The following is a 24,059-nucleotide window of genomic DNA, read 5'->3' as shown; positions in this document are numbered from 1 at the left end:
CCTCCTCCTCCTCCACTTCCATATCTCCCCCCTCCATCCCACCCTTTCTCCCCCTAGCTCTCCCTCCCTCCATTCCCTTTGTGGGGTGGTTGCTAAGGAGCCCTGGTGACCAGACATGCCTCCATTGGATGAGGTGGGATGGAGGGAGAGGTGAGGAGGAGAAGGAGGGGGGACGAGGAAGGAAGCAGTGGATGGGAGTGAAAGAAAGGAGAAAAGAAATGAGTAGAGGGAGCAATGGGAGGAGAAGGAAGGAGGAGTCTAAAGTGTGAACCAGATGTGCTAATAAGGCGCTGTGGCGAATGAAGTTGAAGTCATACAGGCCACGATGGAAATGGTGGGGGGTGGGACTCATAAATTGTCAAAATGAGACAATGAAATGCAGAAAAAAACGCAAAACATCACGTTTTGTGTTCTGTCTGGATGGATGATTGAAGTGCTGATGATGGGATGATAGAAGTGTTCTGAAAATGAGAGGAAAGAAGTAAACAAAGGAGGTAGAGATTGAAAAGAGAGAGAGAGAGAGAGAGGAAACGATAGCAGGAAACGATAAAGAATAAACGAAAGCTGTGAACTGAGTGAGAGAGCGGTACTTTTAGACAAGATGGAGAGACTCAGACAGACAGCCTCAGACAGACAGACAGACAGACAGACAGACAGACAGACAGACAGACAGACAGACAGACAGACAGAGAGGGCGAGACGAACAGACTGTACGTTTTCATTTATTTTGGATGTGCACAAAGGAACATTGCCTCTGTTTTTGAGTGAATGAGCAAGACATGCACCTAAGTGCTTGCAAACTTGCGCACGTGCACACACACACACACACACACACACACACACACACACACACACATAGACATGTGCGTGTGTGTGCACACACGCACACAGCAGTGGCGTCAGCCTTAATAAGCTATTTCTGTGTAGCAGAGGTTTAGCAATGCTGTCATATGCCCATGGGTGGCTTGTAGAGTTTACTCAACATTTATTCATCCTCTTGCTAGCTACAGCCCACTCCTTTATGATAATATTTCTTTCTTTGTAATGTATCACATATGGATATGGATGTATCATACAGTGTAAGTATTTAGGAACCGTAGTCGGGAGAGTTGTATACTTGACATTCCCTGATAAAAGTAAATGTACATTTGAATGCAGGTGCAGGCTGGACTTAGACGACCCACTCCCCCCCCCACCCCCCCTACCCTAGTGAGTTTTGTATTATGTCGCTAATCCCACTATGGATAGCTTTTGCAAACCCATCTAAAGTGCTACCAGAGGGGCAGTTCAATTGACACTGGATTACTGTGTTTCTCTGTACAGTATGCTTCTCCAAAAAGCTTGCTAAACGTCCCTATTTGTACATCATGAATATCTAATGCAACGATGTCATTATGAAGGTGGGGGAGGTCATGCTTGGTGTGATTGAAGAGTCCGCGGGAGGTCCTGAATATTTCAGACGGGGAGGCAGGGTGTTTGTTAACTCATGTAGAAGGAAACCCACCAACAGATACTTCAGAGGAAGACACCTGCCAGTTACCTTGTGTGCAAACACACAGCTTGCTTGGCTCTTTACAGACCATTGCTTGCATCAGACACGCTCTTGTCAGACCACAGCAGAGACTGTGTTTGTGCATATTAATGTTCTTTGCCTTTTGTCTATAGTCATAAACAAATTTTTGTCTCCACCAGGCCGAAGGCCAGGGGGGAGAGTATGTTTTGCACTCCGTCCGTCCTTCTGTCCGTATGTGTGTGTGTCCTTCCTACCGCCCGTTATCAGCTAATCTCCGGCACCGTTGGCACGATCCATGCCAAACTTAGCTGATAACGGACGGAAGGAAGGACACTCCGTTTTGGACGGAGTGCAAAACATACTCTCCCCCCTGGCCTTCGGCCTGGTGGAGACAATGACGGATGTAGTCACTACGACCACAAATGTCCCAAGAAACTAGCTAGCCTAGCCACCGAGTTTGCTAGCGCTCTGGGAACACAGAGCAGCTGAATTCTTTGTTTTGATTAGGTGGTGAATGGTGCTGGTTTAATCCACGGCTAGAAGGCCGTTTCAACCAATCAGATTGCTTCCTCGAAACGACCTGTGGTATAATGTCCGATATATGATACGTAGCCTGCGGAGTTAGTTCAGTCAGACATACTCGAGGGAGTTCATGGCGTGCTCAAAGGCGCATACTATACTCAAGGGGTTAACAATGCATGCTGTATTTCTATGTGGGTGTATAAGTGTGTGCAAGTCCCACACGTCATTCGCTGATGTGTCAGTCAGCTGACCAATTGGGCGGGCTACTTAAGCTCACTAGACTGTATGATCTTCCTGCCTCCCTCTGCTTATGGTTCCTGGTTGTTATGTGATGTTTGCTCCCACCACCACCCCAGCACCACCGGTGGGCTCTGTTATTTATTCTCCCCATGGGGGTTTTATTGTATATCTATCTCCCTGCTCTTAATGTTTTATGATGGTGTTTAATCGCACCGAGCAGGGAGAAAATGCAGCAGAGCCGAACGCCAAGTCAAATATCATATGCACACTTGTATTCTCATTCTATACTAAATATTGGTTAAATCTATTCGTGAGTTGTCTGACTGAAAAGACCAGAAAGCACGCTGGCTAGGCTCAGTCAAACATGAGTTGATGGGTTCAAAGCAGGTTCATGACCTGTGTCCACATGCCAGCTGCTCTTATCCCGCTGTATCTCCAGTGAAAGAAACCTTTTTCTTTTATGGAGGGACAGATAGTAGGCTGACAGGAAATGGGGAGAGAGATGGGGGGAAGACATGCAGTAAAGGCCGTCGGGATCGGGGGGCGAACCCGTGGCACACTGCCAGACTGAATTACCAGCCAAGGTGCCTGGACCGCTGAGCCATGGCCCAGGCGAAAGAAACCATTTCTACATCCAGACCTGAGCTCAGACAGTGGCATTACACGTACTGTATACACGACACATGCACTGACATCTGCGCTGCTGTACATCACCCAAGTTTCTCTGACTTGATTAAATCAAAGCAGCGAAATACATTATCGCCGTAAGACTTTTGTCTCATCTGTGCACAAGGATGTCTCATTACAATTTAGAGCAACGTGTCCTGGATTTCATTCATATTAATTCATTCATGAGCTAATGGGCTACCAGAACATTTGGCAGTGAGATATACAGTGTGTGTGTGTGTGTGTGTGTGTGTGTGTGTGTGTGTGTGTGTGTGTGTGTGTGTGTGTGTGTGTGTGTGTGTGTGTGTGTGTGTGTGTGTGTGTGTGTGTGTGTGTGTGTGTGTGCGTGTGCGTGCATTGACCTAGATGTATATTGTGGCCAGAAGGATTGATCACATTGCGCCTTCATTAGCCCACATAATAACATCTGGCCTTTAGACTCTGTTTCCTCTACCTTATCACTTCCTCTTCTTGATTCAGTTTCCCTTGCTTCCTTACCTTGCTCTCTCTCAACCTACACGTCCTTTAACCTCAACTCATCTCTTTATCTCGCTCTCCCTGTCTCTGTCAATCATGCATTTACTACAACATCAACGCGTCAACAGCCATTATGGAAAGAATGAATAATATTTACCATTTACCAAACCAACCAGCTTGTCCGTCCGTCACTCTCTTTGTCTCTCTAACTCTCTCTTTTCCATCCATACATTTCCATCATTATTTACACTCTAGTCTAGTTTTTTTCCCCCTGAATGTTTCCTGCCATTCGTCTTGTCTCATCGGCTGACCTCTTGCTGTCTACATCTTTCACCTCTTTCCCTCTTGTTTTCCCCTTCCCCCGTCTTCCGCTCTGTCTGTCCCGTCTTATTCACCACATCTCTCTCTCTCTCTCTCTCTCTCTCTCTCTCTCTCTCTCTCTCTCTCTCTCTCTCTCTCTCTCTCTCTCTCTCTCTCTCTCTCACTCAATGTGATGGGCATAAATTGACAGGCGGTAACAGGATGACAGGTCTCTCCCAGTGTTTTCAGCCATGTGAGTGACACTCGTCTTAGCTCACAACTCACAGCGTTGGAACTCCAGAGTTTTGTTTTGTGGACTATATGAAGCGTTCAGAAAACAACACAGTATAGTCCCGTGTTTACTCTACTTCTTTATTCCGTAACCTTTATAAGAGTCAATGGAGAGAGACGGGGAACAGGAGAGAGAGGAGTGGAGTGACATTCCAGGACATGGTCCGGCTGGCCCGTGATATCAAACCAGGGACTTGCTGTCAGGCATTAGAGCCTACAGTATGTGGCATGCAACCCTATAACCATTCAGCTATCAGGTTGCCCTCAAGGTCCCGTGAAGATGACAAAATGAAATGGTGCACCTCTTTCTGAACTCATGCATAATGATATTATTAGGAGAATGCATTGTGGTTGTTACTGTATTAGTAGACTGGAACGCACCTATGCTTTCTATGGCATCCGCCGGGAGAATCTAAACGCAGCTGAGACTAATTGAGAGAGAGGAGTGTGTGTGTACGTGTGTGTGTGTGTGTGTGTCAATTTAACAAAGGTGCAGACGATCAGAAATCAGCAGAGGGTGAGCGACGTTTGCGCTACTGTATGCCGAATTGAAGTGGACTCGGCCCCAGACCTTTTTTTTCTCTCCCTGGAAATGAAAACGTCTGGGTTTCCGAGGCTACTGTATTACAAGCTCACCATGTGTTTGTGTGTGTGTGTGTGTGTGTGCGTGCGTGCGTGCGTGCGTGCGTGCGTGCGTGCGTGCGTGAGTGTAAGACTCCATGTGTGCTGCAGGTGGCATCATGGTCATCATTTATTAAAGGCTGTCATAAAAGAGGCTGTTCTGGACACAGGAAGTGCTTTACCTCACATCACTCCGGGAGCCTTGGGGCTGAGTTATCTGGGATTGAGCTACTGGGGGCCTCCCCTCAGGGCTGCAAGTGCTTATTGACACAGCACACACACACACACACACACACACACACACACACACACACACACACACACACACACACACAATCTCTGTTTGACCAGTCAATCAGCGTTGCATCCTTTGCATCGCTCATTCCATTTCATCCCTCCCCCCTCACCCTGCCCCATGTGGGTAGTTCTTTGTGCTGGTTTCCTCTCATGCCCCGTCCTCTCTTCATTATAACTAACCTGCATATCTTGAACCTTCTGAACAACCACATCTCTCTCTCTCTCTCTCTCTCTCTCTACGCTCTCTGCTTCTGTCTTTCGCGCCTCGTCTCTCCTCCCATCAAATGTAGGTCACTGTGCAGCATTGAGCCAAAGCACAGGCTGCCAAGCATGACACGCGCACACACACACACACACACACACACACACACACACACACACACACACACACACACACACACACACGTACACAAACATGTGCATGATGCCTGCCAACAAGGCGTTTATTCCTTCGTCCCACCCCTTTCCTTCACCCTCACCTCCTCAAGGTTCACCTCCTTCACCTCCCTCAAGGTCTCGGACGCAGAAGGTATCGTTTTGCAACCGTCCACCGTTTCGTTCGGGCCGGGGCTTTGTTCTGTGAAGTAGTAGACGGGGTTAATGATGTCACATGTGCGCACCGTGCTGTAGAAGCCGTCGTTCAACTCCCGCCTGAGTTTGTCTTGTATCACCACAAACAAAGACTGAAGGGCCTTGAAGGAGAGAAAGTGGGACTTTTACACTGCCTGATTGTATTTTAAAGATGATTTCTTTACTTTTTCTGTTTTGTATGTGTCTATGGAGTTAACATTACTCTAATAGACCCCCAGTTGTGGTTAGAATATTGAAATATATCTTCCCTGTGTATGTTTGGTTTATTCCTGAAAGCTGAAAGACTTTGAGTCAAAAGGCCCAATCGAAACGACAGTGATATAGTGACATCACAATATCATCCCCTCCCCTAACCCCTCCCCCTTTATCATACAGCAACAGCGGCTTCAGTTCAGGTGGATCACCACCCACCTGAAAACCAGGCGAACTGGTGGTTGTGGCCACATAAAAACATTTTGGGTGGGGGGGGGGGGGGGGATCACGGCATTCCATCTTTATTGAACATGAGAATACAAACACAAATACACATGCACACCAAGGATGATGCATGCAATTGGTTAAGCTCTAACACTCTCACACACACACACACACACACACACACACACACACACAGACACTCACACACACACAGACACACAGACACTCACACACAACCCCATCATATTGTCATATATCCACCCTCTCTCTACCCTAATGTCTAAAAACGTCATCACTATAGCAACCCTTTTAAGTGACATTTATCCTCGGAAATGATGTCATTGTTATGGACTGTACGACCTCCCTGACCTTTTCAGCGCGTGACCCTTGGCCTTAGAGTGTGCACACGGGCCATTATTGCGGCGACCTCTCGCTGTGTGTGTGTGAGCGCAAAGGAGACGCGGTAATGGAGTGAGTTCAGAGGTCAGGAACAGGAGGACCAATTGGAATTGGGAATGGGAATGGGGGGGAAAGGGCTACAGATAAGGGGACATGCATATACTCTATGCAGCATGTATATGTACACCCCATGCGGTCACACACATACATCCATACAGAGACCCCCCAGGGAGGGTCATTAGTGAGCTTGGTGAGTGCAATACCTATTATAGGCCAGCAGGGAATAGAAGGCGATAGACAGGACATGATGGTACTCACACGTGTGCGCGCACGGCACGCACGCACGCACACACACACACACACACACACACACACACACACACACACACACACACACACACACACACACACACACACACACACACACCACTCTGTGGTCTCATGGGTCTGGTCGGTGAGAGGGAAGTGGAAGGGACATGGTACATTGTGTTTGTGTGTATGTCAATAATCCCTCTCAAAAGACAACACACGGGCTACAATGGTTTTAGTGTGTAAACACTGTGGTTATTGTACTCATATTTAGCCACTTTAACCCTGGCCTCCCTATTTTGAGCATGTCATGTTGACCGACGTTTTTAAAATATCTTCGGAAATGTTACATACTTTGAAAGAAAATGGATCTAGGATCCCGCGCCTCGTCACGGCGCGAGGCATTGTGAGCATGTCAATCTCCAACTTCATATGATCGGCATGGTGATCTGGAAGGGAGACAAATATAGTAGGACAATGTATTATGAATAATAAATGAATATATGAATGAGTGGATGCATCTGACCCATTAGGCTCCTGGGGTTGTATGTGTGTAGTATCATTAGTATGTATGTGTACAGAGGGATTCCCTCTTTAAAGGTATACTAATGGGGTCACACACACACACGCACACACGTTGCACACACACACACACACACACACACACACACACGCACACACACACACACACACACACCAAACAAACAAACATCCTCCACTATAGTGCATGCTTCAGTAGATTATGATATTAAAGCTAATTATTTCACAGTAAATGCAACCTTGATATGACGGCATTGTTGCTGATCTTCAATTAACCCTTAATCACTTGAATTTAATCAATTATAGGCTCAAGAAAGGGAACTATGTGTGTGTATGGGGGGGGGGGGGATTGGAGGGGGGGTTATTAAATCTAATCAAATGACTGCAATGCCCCCATGTTTCAGCACATGGAGCTGTACTGTTCAGTTCTTGTTTAAATAGATGTCCTTGCAACATGTCACAGCGCTGTATAAGGTACTGTACAGTGTGTACAGTAGCAGAGGAAACGTTAAACAATCTGTAGGAAGCCATCGTAATGAAAGGTGAACCATGTAGATGACAGGGGCCCACATTAGCAGCCATGTCTGTGAGACTGATATATAATTTGGTGTACCGTCAATAGAAATTAGTCGCACACTCACTCACTCACGCATACGCACACACACTCTCTCTCTCTCTCTCTCTCTCTTGCAGGCATAACCTGATTATGTCACTATGTCAGGGACCACATGTGGTGAGCTCCCTATTAACTGTGTCATCTCTGAAACCCTGAAGAGAGGTTGAGTATGGATAGATGGATGGATGGATAAATGGATCATGTGTGTGAGGTGTAGGGCAAGCCACAGAGTAGGCTATTCAACTCTGACGCATGCACACACACACACACACACACACACACACACACACATAGTCCGACTCCATGCTGCTCGATACTATATGGTGAAGGTCATATGGAGGTCAGGTGAAGGTCATATGGAGGTCAGGTGAAGGTCATATGGAGGTCAGGTGAAGGTCATATGGAGGTCAGGTGCACTGGCTCTTTTCCTACTGAGACTCATTCATATATTATAGGAATGTTCAAATGATCAATCTTTCATTGCCTCCTCTCTGCCTTTATACATGGTCGCACGCACGTTTGCACGCACACACACGCACACTCACACACACACACACACACACACACACACACACACACACTTGGTTAGTTAATGCAAACAAGGTGTTAACAAAGCCATTAAAATACAGTACACTACCTCTTATCTTGGAAATACCACATTGTCAGCATTGTCACATCGAAGAGTTTATTCATTTTGCCACCTTAGGTCTTTTGGGGTGAGTAGACAAATTCTTCTTTTGTTTTTATGCTTACGTAATTACGAGTTACATTTTAGCTCGAGACCCAAATATTTGATATCTCCTGTAGGACCCAAAGCTGTTTGCTTTTTTTGTTTTTGCTTTAAAAATATATATAATTAAAAAGAAAATGTAGGAAACAAAAAATCTATGGATATTTACTCACGACCCATACAAATGTGTCTGCGACCCACAAATGGGTCCCGACCCAGTGTTTGGGAACTATAGTGTTCTACTGTCATACTACATCACATTTACATCAAATCATCGGTGAGTTTGTAGATTTTGACGAAAGAGATGGTTTACCGTTAGGGTTAGGATGAGGGGAAAAGGGAGTTGGCCAAGGGTAGAGCCCTGGGGGACTCCGGTCAACCTTTTATTTAACCTCTATTTATACGGGTGAAATCCCATTGAGATACATACAAGATCTCTTTTATTCAAGGGAGCGATTTACAGGGTTGCAGCAGTATAAAAACGTGCAAAACATATACGTACTGTACAAACATTTACATAAAAAAACAGAACATGTAAAAGTACTTTATGAAGGCAACCGTGTCAACTAATACAGTAAGGTATACTGTACGTTGTTGCAAATACCTCTGCTAAAATATTGTAGGCCAACTACTTGAGAAAACTCTATGAATCTGCCTACCATCAGTAGGTACTGTAAGTAGGTCAGAGTGGCTTATTGTTGGTATCGGCCAAGCGTGTCTGTCTATCCCCTTTTCAATGCACTGGACCGCTGGGAGATGGATTGCTAAGATGGAGAGCAACATGCACCCACAGTACCATCAGCTCCCAGTACTTACCACACGCCTTCAAGCCATGCTATACTCCTGCCCTGAGTTGGTGGTGCCTGGCTGGGATCCAACCCAGAACCTTGTGGTCCGACGGCGAGTGCTCCGCGAACTGAGCTGAGCTCCCGTAATATCACATATATTCACACAGCAGAAGTCTGGCCGCAACAACATTGTCTCTGACCCCAGCCCTGTCCCACAGTGACAAAATGTTACCATCAAACTGAAGATTTGATGGTAACATGATGTAATAGGCGTAGACTGAAGCACTCGTCATTATCATATCGCTAACACACACGCGCACACGTGCACACGCACACACACACACACACGCACACGCACACACACACGCACACGCACACGCACACACACACGCACACACACACACAAAACACAGTCTCCTCAAGTAGGGCATGCTGCTCCATGATGCCCTTCGGCACGGCACTTAACCCAGAAAAGCGACGTGTCTCCCCAGATGTTCAGTACTGCATGTGCTGTGGTCAGTTGGCAGTAAATAAGTATAACCTTAAACTAGGGTCGAACTGACTCATTATCAGCCCCGCCTGTACGGATGATGCAACATCTAATTCGGGATACAGCATCACTACAGCTACTGTACACTGTACACTGTACTGTTAAACTGGCAGATGACATTTCAAAATCAATAGAGTTTTCTCTGGAAGGGAACATGTTTCAGATTGCTTACTGTGGTACTTTGCAGAGTTGCAGTTCTCAGAGGAAATACTTTATATCCCCCATGGCCTACTGTAGGGGGCTAGCCCCTCCAATGTAAATTTAGTTATGTGGAAGCCAAGTCTATGGACTTTAATGTTTGTTTAGACTACTAGAGCCTAATTAAAAATAACCGGTCACCAGCCAAGTCTATGGACTTTAATGTTTGTTTAGGGCAGTAAATTACAACGTAAGACGTCACCTGGCTGAAATAAATACTGCCCTTGCTGCGCCCCTCACTTCACACGAGTGTGATTTTTTAATTCATCCTCACTGGATTTGATATCCTCCTGCATATGAGCATGTAGCATCATATACATAATGTATCAGCAGATCCCGTACTACTGTATGACATCATCATTTAGCTCATCCTGGCTTTAGTGTTCCGGGCTGTGTAAGGAAAAGAGACAACTGTGTGTAAATAATGCGAGGAGGGTTTGCATCGGTGGAGGGATATCTACCGTAAAATACAGTGTACTATATATATATATAGGTTACATCTATGCGTGTGTAGCAGATTGTATGTGTGCGTCTGTGTGAATATACAGTATGTGGGTTCCTGTGGTCTGCTGTCCTCCGGCAAGTCTATAAACGAATGCACCGACCGCAGAGATAAAAGGCAGGGGGGGGAGATGGAGAGAAAGATGGAGAAATTGTGGATTCCCATTAGTATTTAGCTCTCTCTCTCTCTCTCTCTCTCTCTCTCTTTTCCTGCTCTTTGTGTCCTATAGGAACAGCATGTGAACCTGAGGCTCTTTGAAGGCTGCGCACAAAAATTAAGTAAATGAAACAACAGACTTGAGATGTCTGACATTGTGTTAACACACTCTTGCACATTCAGACAATTACACAGCTGCATGCACGCACACACACACACACACACACACACACACACTATCAGACATTCTGCGTTAGCTCATTGTGTACCGTGGCAAACAAAGAAATGGTCAAATTCAGCACATCTAACTAGAATGTCTGTTCTTTTGATCTCTGTTGCACCATCTTTTTAACTTTCACTTGCATCATTGTTGATAGCAGTCTTAAAACTTAAAAGCTTCAAATTATAGCTGACCTCCTCTATAGCAGTGGCTGTCAACCCCTGGGCGATGGGGGTCCCCACATGATGGGGGGGGGGGGGTCCCCAGGTGACAATGAAGTGACAATTTAAGGACTTTTAAGACATTTTGTTGTACTGCAAAAAGGAGAAAAAAAGGACCAAATTGCAAATAGCCAAGCGTTGTGAGCTTGTAGATCAGCTATTTTCACAATATTTATCTAACCGAGTCAAACTAATTGTAATTCCTCAACTTCTACAATTCAAGTGCTTGTCAGGGCGGGGGGGGGGGAATCATAATTCAATTATGATTATTGATTATTTGTAATACACAAATTTTTCTCAGGTCTTTTTCAGGAATATTTTATTGTAGTATATTGTAACTGAACTTCCTTGCCTTGTTTTCTGATATATATCGGGAGATGTAGCCCATTGCATTTTTAGCTCACGATGGTGTGTCTGTGTGTGCAGGAACCTCTGTGTCTCCATTCTCCATTCTTAACATGACGTTTCTTTTTTACAGAAACCGTTGTAAAGTTGTTGTTTTTTACGTCTCCTTACAGGTCTGAGAAGTTGTCACCGTAGCAGTGGGTGAACACACAGAAGACGGTGTCTATTCAACGCTTGCGATACGAGTAAGTTGATGTTCACGTTTGTCTGAGAGTGTTTGCTATAAGCGGTGCTGTCTTCAGAGTATGTGCACAGGTGTTTCATAACCCATCACTCCATGTCAAATGAATGTCTTTGTGGCAGGCCTTGTCGAGCGTGGACTTCAACTCGCTCTGTCAGCTTCCCGGCATCAACTACACACACACACACGCCGCATTGTGTGTAAGTGAGTGTATGTGTTCAGACTGAGAGTGGAGCAGAAGGGTTATGGTTCAGTAAAGTTGAGATGTATTTGAAGCAGCTCCTCTCCACTATGCTGCCACTCCTTAAGACCCAAGAGGGGAAGCGAAGAGGGGGAAGGACGAATCCAGGTATCTGAGAAGGAGCCTAGAGTACTTTGCGTGGGGGTGGGGTTGGGGGGTCTTCCATCACGCCATGGTAGGGCCACAGGAGAGGGGTACTGCGGGTAATTGTGTGTGATGGGGTGGTGGTGTTTGTGATTAGGAACATGGGGAAGCCCGGAGGGTTTGCACATACAGTAGTGGTTGTCGGGGTGATGATAGTGGTGTGTGTGTGTGTGTGTGTGTGTGTGTGGAGGGGAGGGGGTTGGGGTGCGGTTAGTGTGTCAGTGCCTTGGGCACCTCCACGGTCTCAGAGTGAGCGAGAGAGAATGGCAGAGAAAGAGAAACTGTATAAAAAGAGAGATATGAAGCATTAGATCTATACTTAATACCAGCTCTTGTGGTGATAGAGATGACTGCTATATCACCATGTGTAAATGGTTCAGTGAGACTAAACCAAAGTCTGTCCCGGGGGCCAATCGTGGCACAATGTGCAGATTTTATATGGGCCGCAGTCTGCAGATGTATTGGACTGTAAATATACAGTAATAGCAATGCATCTGAGAAAAGGCTGAATTGTTCAGGAGGAACGTCGCAGCGGAAAGAGAGTCGTCGGGACTAAAACATACTAAGCCGCACAATGAGTTCACTGTCTCTCGAATAGGTTTTGTTTTGTGAATCACAGGCCAGATGAGTGATTCACCACTAAAGCCACTAAGGATGCCAATAAATAAGGATGGAGTAAAACATGGCAATGGGACCTATTGACAGACAATTAGGATCAAACGGGTGAGGATGAGATGGCCAAGAGAAAGGAAAGATTTATTTTGTCTCAGAAGAGCACTATTATCAATCACCTACTTGTACTCTAATCTATTTCACTCCATTTTATCATATAGGGGCATTCCTTTTGGTCGTAAGATTTTGTGGAAATCCACCTTCAAAGTAATTTGAATAATATGTCATTATCAAATGACTTGAAGGGAAAGTTATGGGGCAGATTGTTTAATATTACGATGTTGGAAGAACTGATAGTCATGCTTTAAGCTTTAAAGAGCTTACAGAGAGCTCTGAAAGCTCTGATAACAAAACATATCTGTAAGGGTTCATTACAATGCATTTGACTTCAAGTGAGAGGAAGAAAGCAAATACAGCACAGTCTACTTTAGATGCACTTATCACTGTAGTGTAAACATGACTGAAGACCTCAGCATGGATGTTAATGGTGGTCTTTTCTTTAAGAAGTTGCCTCGTCTGACTCTAATGGAAGAATCCATGCATAATTTAGGGGTTTTGCATAATAGTCTCATTAAGCATGTTCACTAAATTCATGCTAATTCTCTGTGATTTCTAGAAGTGGGTTAATATTTTTATCATTGTGTGCTGTGAGTATAGCATGCTAATGGAAGTTTTTTTTCTTGTTTAAAGTCACTAGAGAATACACTCTGACACAGAAAAGCATGCACAGACTTGCACTCACCACATGGATACACATGAACGTGCGCAAGCATGCACGTATACACATTGCAAAAACGGAAAAACCCTTCATAGTAGCATAGTCTTGTTTAGAAGTAGTATCCAGATCACATCCATTCATCTAATGGCCTTCATTGCACACTCAGTAATGTTTTTGGGAAAGTGCTTAATGTTCTCAGCAGTGTGTGAGAACATTAAATACACACACAGGACCACAGGTTCACAACCTGAGGCTCACACACGAGACAAGTCTGACCTGGTTGTGCTATTCTGTCTAGCCTGGTAGGTCACCTTGGTGTGTGTGTGTGTGTGTGTGTGTGTGTGTGTGTGTGTGTGTGTGTGTGTGTGTGTGAGTGTGACAGTGTGTGTGACAGTGTGTGTGTGTGTGTGTGTGTGTGTGTGTGTGTGTGACAGTGTGTGACAGTGTGTGTGTGTGTGTGTGTGTGTGTGTGTGTGTGTGTGTGTGTGTGTGTGTGTGTGTGTGTGTGTGTGTGTGTGTGTTCACGCGCGCACGACCGTGTGTCATAGACCACAAATCACACAGCTGAGCCAACCCTGGCACAAATAAGCACATCATTCGTGTACATGTTACAGCAGCACAATTAAACATTTGGAAAAACTCTAATAATAATTTCGAAAAGGCAAGAGTTTGATTAAATTGGTTGATTTAGTTTTTTCATTGAAAAAAAAGTCATGTACATGTAACATTATGTGTACAAAGGATAAACCATGAAAAAGAGAGCGGCAGTAATTTATTCAGATATCTTGCAATATTATATTCTTGTCAGAGAACCCATTATTATTTAAATTGAACAAATCCGTATATAGTTAGCCACTCTTAACCCAAACCACCCCCTCAGCTCACACAGAAATCATTGCTTGGTCCAGAATGAATAGTCTTCCAATTGTACATACTCAGTGTTTGCTTTCTCTCTCCCCCCTCTCTACCCTCTCTCTACCCTCTCTCCCTCTCTCTCTCTCCCACACGCTCCTCTCTTCAACTCTCCCTCAAGGTTTTCATCATAAATCAAATGACATTGACCTAACTATTCCTCAAAACAAGCATTTCATCATTCTTCACCACCCCCCCCCCCCAACGCACACGCACGCACGCACACACACACACACACACACACACACACACACACACACACACACACACACACACACACACACACACACACACACACGCACACGCACGCACACACACACTCCACAGGGTTTCCACCACCACATTGCTTGTAGTGCTGGTAGCGTGCTTGTTTGTCAACATTTTGGATCATGCAAGTAATGTGCACCCGCAGCTGCTTTCCTGGTGAATGCCTCTGCTGTGCTCTGCATGCTCCGCAGTATGTCTATATATATACACTGTACATCTACTATCATTATTAATGTAGTGTGTACATTTCTACACTATAGGGAGAGAAGTAGTGACCTTATTTCTGTGCTGCATTTCATTCTCTCGCAAAGCAAAATCTCTCTCTGTCTTCCTCTTTCCCTCAAGTAGAGAGAGAGAGACATTGGTCTGTAGTTCAAAGCACATTCTGTCTTAAGGCTCATATTGAGCTGTATATCGCTCGATTCTTCTTTCTTAATCCCTTCCCTTCTTATCTCCTCAGATGTGTGAGAGTTTGAGCGTGTGTGTGTGTGTGTGTGTGTGTGTGTGTGTGTGTGTGTGTGTGTGTGTGTGTGCGTGCGTGTGCGTGTGCGTGTGTGTGTGTGTGTGCATGCTTGTACTGTATGCATCTGTGAGTGTCTGTTTTTTTGTTTCTACTGACAGGATTTCAGTTCTTAACAATGAAAGGGTGATGCAGGTTAGGTTTCTCAACAGATGGGTTATGGAGCAGTCCATGTGTTTACTGTTTAGTGTGTGTTTAGTGTGTGTTTAGTGTGTGTTTAGTGTGTGTGTGTGTGTGTGTGTGTGTGTGTGTGTGTGTGTGTGTGTGTGTGTGTGTGTGTGTGTGTCTGTGTGTGTGTGTGTGTGTGTGTGTGTGTGTGTGTGTGTGTGCATGTGCGACGGTGCGAGAGAAAGAGAGAGTGTGTGTGTTTGTTGCAGATGTGTCTTACTGTCTTCATCCAGATGCACGTGTGTGTGTGTGTGTGTGTGTGTGTGTGTGTGTGTGTGTGTGTGTGTGTGTGTGTGTGTGTGTGTGTGTGTGTGTGTGTGTGTGTGTGTGTGTGTGTGTGTGTGTGTATGTGTAGTGTGTGATTGGCACACCAAGCCAGCCATGCTTGGGTATCTGTGTCCACCTCCCCAGGGACAGATTAGGTGTTTAGTTGAATGGTGTTGGGTTGACATACCACCAGATGGTTTATGCATATGTAGTGTGTGTGTGTGTGTGTGTGTGTGTGTGGGGGGGGGGGGGTGTAAGGGTGTGGTGGTTTTCGGTGTAAATTGGGTATTACCCTCAAGGCGAAAAGCTGTTGTCAAAAGAGGCCATTATTTCACTGCTTCCATGATGTAGAGTAATTATTACCGCAAGCTTTCATTTAAAATGTCATTTATGAAATTATCTTTTTCCATTGTATAATTTAGTAGATCAAAGTGTCGTCGTTAGTGAGGATATTCACTTACTCCCGGCACTGTACAGTATATAGTATATACACCATATTGTGTTTGTGTGTGCGTGCGTGCGTGCGTGCGTGTGTGTGTGTGTGCGTGCGTGTGTGCGCATGTGACTGTGTGTGTGTGTACGTGTATTGTGTAAGGTTAAAGTACTACAGTTAGTGCTGGTTGCAGTGCAGAATGCAGAATACAGCATTAGTATTCTCTCGGTGCCACCGTGCCACGTGTGCCAGGCTGCCAGCACAGCCGCGAGGCATAGGGATGGGGATTAACAGTGGGCAGGTGGTCCTGGCATAGGCCACAGAATGGGGAGAGGGGTGGTTGTGTCTGCTGATGGGCACAGGGGGGCATTTGAAGGGTAGGGCATGCTATTGGAGGTGTGACACATTTGTAGGTCACATACTGTATATGCTGGCGGTGATTGTAGGATGGTAGAAGGGTGACGGGTGAGGGAAATATGACATATTATAATAGTCGCTAACCTTGTATGTCCACGACCGTTCCTATTTATTATTATTAAATTAAATTCAATTAGAAAATTGTGATGCAACGTGCGTTGTGAGCTTCTGTTTCCAGTGCTTTTGTGCGGCACTGAGGAAGAAGGGCATTCATTTACAAGAAAACACAAAATGTTATAATGATGGTGATGGAATGTCTCTGCCTGACAAGCGGCAATATAATATATTCTGTTTGGTGGATACTTTCATCTAAAGACTGAGCCATACAGTATCATGAGTATGTATTGTGTCTCACCGTTTGAGCATCACACTTCAGCCCCTGTATAGTGAAGCTGTTGCTGTAGAGTTGGAGTTGTGACTTGAGAGTGAGTTCAGTATCTGGGGAGTTTCCGTGTAAAGGACGCAGCTGTGAATGTAGGCCAACGCACACTGACATATTGTACTGTAGGCATGTAACATACATAAGCATACATTTGTCCAGATTGTAGTACAGTATGTATAGAGGCAAATGTCAGCTTATGTTTCATCATGTTCTGGGAATGTATGCAATTATGCTTCACTTTGTCAGTTCAATTGAAGACTTTATTTCAATGTAACCAAAACATGTAACAAGGCTAACTTTGTTGCATGTCTCACTCACAGACATTTGTAAATCTGGGCATATTCCCCCAACTGCATTAAAATTCAGCTTTGGAACTTTGAAATGTGTATATTCAATTATACATACAGTAAATACATACATAGTGATAGAGAGAGAGAGTGTGTGTGTGTGTGTGTGTGTGTGTGTGTGTGTGTGTGTGTGTGTGTGTGTGTGTGTGTGTGTGTGTGTGTGTGTGTGCGTGTATAGTTGCATGCACAGTACAGCACACAGTAGATATACACTTGAAAACACTTGTCTTTGACATCACTTCGACTGTTATCTAAATCTAACCCTAACCCTGTTTCTCTCTCTCTCTCTCTTATAGGTCCTTGCCGTGGCCATCAGGGGAGTGATCTAGCCAATCAGGACTGGTGAGGGTCGAGGCCAGCCTATTGGAGGGGAGAGATGTTGGTGCAGGGCAGGCATGTGGGCCTGGCTGTGATGTCATTACTACTGCTACTATGGCAGGAGGCGGCCCCCATCGAGGTCCCTCTAGATCGTAAGTTAATCACCGCCGTAAGCATTGTGTCCTATGAAGCGTTTACCTGCAGACTAAGGCTGCACAATATGTCGTTATCGCGCCATTATCGAGGTATGAACATGCGCAATATCAGTATTGCAAAAACGCGTCTATATCGTATATATCGTCTTTATCCAAGGCGCTTTACATAGATTGTGCATTACATTCACCCATTCACACACAGATTCATACACCGATTGCGGCGGAAGCCATACAAGGTACCAACTAGCACATCAGGAGCAATTTGGGGTTCAGTGTCTTGCACAAGGACACTTTGACATGTAGACAGGAGGAGCCGGGATTCAAACCACCGACCCATGGATCATTGGACGACCTGCTCTACCTCCTGAGCCACAGTCGCCCCTGTGGTAAAAACTCCATCTTATAGTGCTCTGTAGCTCTGAGCATGGAGGTCGGGTTTATCGGCTGTTTTTACGGCAGCCCCTTCATGGGACAAAACTCTGTGGAGACATCTCCGACTTTCTGAAAGACAGATGTGTATAAAACAATGTCGAGCGATCGGAATAAGTGATTTAGCGATGAACCCACCGTGCGTGGTCGGAGCTGAGGTGCGCTCGGGATGGAGTTTTCTGTCCCGCCTCTACCACTTGGTTAATTGATATAGCCTAAACAACCTGCCTTAACATATGATTATCATAGGAACAGTGATACATCGTGACAGTTCTTCACGTATGGCTGCCTTCAGATGGCGATGTCTTCCCAAATGGATCCCTGGGTTGATTGTGCTTCATTGATTTTGGAGAAGAACGTCAATACACATATGAGGGAACATATAACACACATATTAACCGCTTGGTAATCCGCACGCACACACATACCCAAGCATGGCTGGCTTGGTGTGACAATCACACACACACACACACACACACACACACACACACACACACACACACACACACACACACACACACACACACACACACACGCATACTCATATTGTCATACCTGTCTATTATCATACATGACAGACTCATGTCATGTGGACTCTCGTGGGAACTATGCCAAACAAAGGGACAAAGGGAAAGAGAGAAGTCTCATTTTCTTCCTCTTTTCTGTCTCGTTTCACGGGGCTCTTTTTCACACAGAAGATAAATAGTGCAGTGTGTCTCACTCTGGTCTTATGAATAATGACTCCCTGGGCACCATGGCCTATAAGATGCAAGCACGCACACCAACACACCCTCTCTCTCTCTCTCTCTCTCTCACACACACACGCACGCACAGTCGCACACAGTGTATACTATCCAGACACTGCACCAGCAGCCATCGTCTGTCAGTCGTCCTATCATCTATTTTTATCTGCCCCCCTATGGCGCCATATTCTCTCTGTGTTTCTTTATATGCCTTGACCCCTGAACCCTGGACTCATGATGCTCTATTGATCTGACACGCGCACACACACACGCACACACTCAATAGGGAGCGTTCGTATAATAGCCCGCTCACCCCCTGACCTCTCCCAAAATGTATTGGACACATTATGAGCTGATAGACAGACAGGGATTTACACAGACTGTCATAGTGCATTCAGCACAATGGCCTGTTTGAACCAGCTGGAGATGACAATATATATATTTTTTAATTTGTATTAGTGCCTGACTTATATTGTTATTATCTCCAGCAGGCTGATATAATGGCTGTGCAGAGATTATGTTCTCGTCAGTCCCTCTGTGTCCGTCTGTGTACAGCTAGTCGGACACAACTGGACCGATTGGCATGACACTTTACACACACACTCCCAGTAGGCCAAAGAACAACCTCCACCCCAAATGTTTCAAATCGGCCTCTATATACCAGGTCACTTTACCTTTTGGCCCATAACTCTTGAAAACGTTTATTGTACAATCAAATTTAGATGTTCTGCTATTCTGCAAGCATACTCTGCTACTACTCCAGTAGGTACACGATACATGTGATCAATCAGTATCAGTTCGATGTTTCATTTTCCATTCTGATTGGCTATGATTGGTTTCCAAAGTTTGAGGGAGGGGCCTGTTTGACAAAAAGATTGCGAAGGTCATGAACGAAGCAGCCAATCTACTCCAACCAATTAGAATTATACTTTGAGGGGTCTCCTAAACAACGAGCCAAAAGAGATTTCACGCTACCAAAGCGCTGTGGAGCTGACGTTGATGGCTTGTGGTTTAGGGTCAGAGAGAAGACAGCTTCCATCATTGGTTCCTGTTCCTCTCCCATCCCCCTCTCCTCTCCTCAGGCTACCTTATCTGCTGCACAGCAATGTGCCTGGGTGACCTTTATTGATGAGACCATTCTACACTTCCGTAGTAGGACTGTCGTGTTTGCACGCACGCACGCACGCACGCACACACACAAAATGCAAGGAGGTGAATAGATGGATGCTCATGCTTTCTTTTGAAAACATGCAGCTTGCACCCACCCAGATGCATTGTCCTTCTACCCTCCCCCTCACTCTTCACCCCCCACCAGAAACACACACGTACAACCCATCCCTATATAATTGCATTAATGTGGCAGATATGAATACGAGAGAATTTGAATACGATGGATTTGTTTTGAGTTACAGTACGTTCAATTTAATCTGGCAGGCAACTGGATGGAATTGAACGTATATTGCTCATAATTAATAACACCCATACATTTGGATGGACACACATACTGTAATGTACGCACCTGAATGCCCTCACATACAGTATGTGGCCGTGGACCCTTTTGTCAAAACAAATCATTAGTCGTGAGAGAAATACAAGGTCAAGCCACTGGCAGGTTTGCCACATCAGGTTGTGTCCATCTGTCTGTCTAAGGGGGTAGGTTTCAATCACAAACAACCTTGACAGTCTATATATTATTATTTTATGGTGCATTTTTAAAGGCGACCTATCGGCCTTACAAAGAGAGCACATTCAAATGGGTCTGTTTGGTATTTGGAGAGGCTGCAGTAATAAGAAAGGTGACTAGACTCTAGTCACCTTTCTTATTACTCAATACTGCATTGATGTGATGGTCCTCTAGTCACTAGAGGACCATCACATCAATGCAGATATTTTGTTTTTAGGTTACACTGCACAATTTAACCAAAGACATTTTTACAAATGTACTTTATCACTTCTTGCTGTGTAAAAACTGTGTTTCTGTCGTTTTTCTGATGTGATTTAATTTAATTTTTCATGTTGTTCATTTCATATTTTTTGATAACACAGTATTTCATCATTATGTGAGCTAATCCTGTCTCTCTCTCTCTCTCTCTCTCTCTCTCTCTCTCTCTCTCTCTCTCTCTCTCTCTCTTCCTCTCTCTCTCTCTCTCTGTGTATCACCTTGCCCTTCCCCAATTGGCTGACACCATACAGGTGAGTTGTCAACTGATGTCCTTTACTTCTTTTTCTAGGCAGAATGTTAATGAACCAGTTTGTTTAACACACTGATGTAGATAAATAATGAACCAGTTTGTTTAACACACTGATAGTAGATGTTTTAAATTATACCCAGCAGATAAAGAAGCATTTCACCAGAACATTATTTGTTGTTCTTGCACATTGACTGATTCATTCATTAATCTGTTTATTTATTAATGTGTGAATTGATTTAAATATTTAAGAACAAAAGCAAGGTCTAAAGTATCTTGAAGGTTTAATAACACATTTTGAATTTGACCTGGTGTAGGATCTTAAATCATTGTCAAAAGCCACCTGTCCATAGGAACGATCTACTGCTAATTAATTGAAGTAAATCAAATCAATATTGAAGAATATTGAAGAATACAGCTCACAGTGTATTCCAGCCTGGTGAAATGCTCTTTTAAATAGCCTACACACTGTAACATAGTACTGTAAGATATATACAGTACAGTAGTATGACGTTGTCATTGATCTAATAAGACTAACAAGCATAACCAACATGTCTCTCTTTCTGTCCGGCTTTCTGACTCCTGGACTAACAGCAATGATCCGACAAGCCAGTAAGTGCTTTTGCTACAAGACATATTAACCAATGTTACTAAGTTTTGATTTGTCAGTGACAATTACGATTTTAAGTTATTATGCCCATTTGAGAAGTGTTTCTTATGCAAATGTGGCTACCAGAAATGTTAAATGAAAACATCTGTGTCTCACCAGTGAGACAAATATTGGTGAAATGTAGTGAAAGGCAGATTTATGTTTTAATTCAGTAAGCATCATAAAATAGCTTAGATGTGTCAGATGAAGAAGGGCTATGTAATGTATTATATCAAGCGAAATTCAAACATGTGAGATGTGATCATTTATAATTCTGGACAGACAAAGTAAAGGTACATGTACAGTAAGTGCTCCATTTTCACAACGTGCTGTAGGCTACAGTTATTCAACTGCTGTTAAATGCACTGCGGAATGAAAAAAATCCCTGCCAATTATCTCCTCTTCCACCACTGATCAGACCTATAGCATACTGTAAAAATACTGAGATGAAGTTACCATGGTAACATGAAGGATATGTATAGTAAAGCCCTTTCAGACGTGGAGAATATTACACACACAGTCACACACACACACACACACACACACACACACACACACACGTGCGCGCACACGTACGCGCATGCACGCATTTAATAGATGGAGGAAAATTCTCTCTCTCTCTCTAACTGGGATTTTCCTTCTCATAGACCATTGCCAGAACTCCCTGTTAGTGCTTAGCAGTGTGGGGTTCGCCTTTAATCAAGCTTTTCTTTAGGGTTGTGTGTGTGCGTGCGTGCGCGCGCGTGTAGTACTACAACATGAGAATCAGCTCTCGCTAGCTCAAAGTGGAACAAGGCAGTGAAATGCTGGCTGTGCGACTGTGAGTGCGACTGTGTGTGCTGGCTGGGTAGATTTGGCTTAAGTGGGCAATTAAATATGTATAGAAGACTGAACACAGCTGGAGACAGCAAGAGAGGGCCAGGCAAATTACAATGCAGTCTATCATTAGGTTGCGTGCACACATGCACACGTGCGCACGCCGCGCGCGTGCATACGTGTGGCTGTGTATGGGATTGGGTTTTTGGTTTTTGTGTCTGCTATTATTAGACTTTGCTGACCATTTTAAAGATGTAGACGTTCTGGCTATTGTTGCTGTATTTGATATTATAGACTCACAACGAGCATGGTCCATGGCTGAGCCCACAAGCACCCATTTTACACACAATTTTAAACTCCTGCACATCAATTACTTACTCATTTGATTTGAGTTATATTTCCACAACACATATTTTCACATTTTCTTTCAAACAACCCAAAGAACTGTTAAACTGTTAAACATACAATAACTTTAAATGCAGAGTTGCTATACTTTGTAGATTGTGAATGGCGAGGAGACACAATGCGTAATCTCTCAATTAAAATCTAATTACTTTAACTCTTGTGTTTCCTCATGTTTTTGTTTCATCCATCCCTCCCTCCCTCTCTCTTGTTCCCCTTTCCATCTCTCTATCTTCCTCTCTATCTCTCTCTCTCCCCTCCACAGTGAAGCAGCCTCCCACCATAGTAAGACAGTCATTGAAGGACTACATTGTGGATCCCAGAGATAACATCATCATTGAGTGTGAAGCTAAAGGAAACCCTCTACCAACGTGAGTGTTAGACCGCCAAACGCACGCACGCACACACGCAATCACAGTTGTGGTTGTTTTCTCTATCTCCATCTCCTCTATCGCCTTCTTTCTTCTCCTCTCCACATACTCCGGTTTCCCCTTCTCCTCTCTTCTTTTCCCTGCTCTCCTATCCTATCCTCATACTGTTCTCGCTACCGTTATCTCAACTCTCTCTCTCTCTCTCTCTCTCTCTCTCTCTCTCTCTCTCTCTCCCCCCCCCCCCCCCCCCCACACCAATCCTCTGTTCCTCTTACTCTCTGACAGTGACAGTCATAACGGGTGACAGTCATTAGTGGCAGACCTGTCCTACTCAGCTGTGCCATCATTTCAAGATGCGCAACACTGTCTGTACCCCACTGTCCTTCAAACAAACACGCACAGACGCGTGAACAATTACACAGGCAGGAGGTCTTCCCCAACCAAACACCAAACACAAAAGCTGCAGTCTCACCCTTGAAATCAAGGTGACACCTGTCTGCTTGCCCTCAGTTTCCTGTCCTGATTGGTCCTGTCCTGTCCACCATTTTGTTGTCTGTTCCACCTGGCTGTATAATAATATGAAGTTCAGACAGAAACACTCGCGTCAAAGTAGATTAACCATTTATTGCAACAAATGGAATACAGTTCAACTTTGCGTTAAACGCTCGCTCGCCCGCTTAAAGCCATACAGTGTGCACCTACTGTACAGTGTACACACATGTACATTCACACAGTATTATTCACTCACA

At 44.6% G+C, this 24,059-nt stretch overlaps 1 long non-coding RNA gene across 1 annotated transcript; it reads left to right on the top strand.

Moving 5' to 3' along the window:
• Window positions 1-11,680: 11,680 nt before the first annotated feature.
• LOC308312067 lies at window positions 11,681-23,312 on the top strand. The gene is made up of 4 exons (XR_013963724.1): window positions 11,681-11,754; window positions 17,535-17,708; window positions 21,667-21,684; window positions 23,205-23,312. It is a non-coding gene; the product is annotated as an uncharacterized lncRNA (long non-coding RNA).
• The last annotated feature ends 747 nt before the right edge of the window (window positions 23,313-24,059 follow it).

This window comes from Protomyctophum bolini, assembly GCF_963924005.1.
Source record: "Protomyctophum bolini genome assembly, contig: SCAFFOLD_715, whole genome shotgun sequence".
NCBI lineage: Eukaryota > Metazoa > Chordata > Actinopteri > Myctophiformes > Myctophidae > Protomyctophum > Protomyctophum bolini.
The sequence above is the reverse complement of the archived record's forward strand: the minus strand, read 5'-3'. Positions and strand labels throughout refer to the sequence as shown.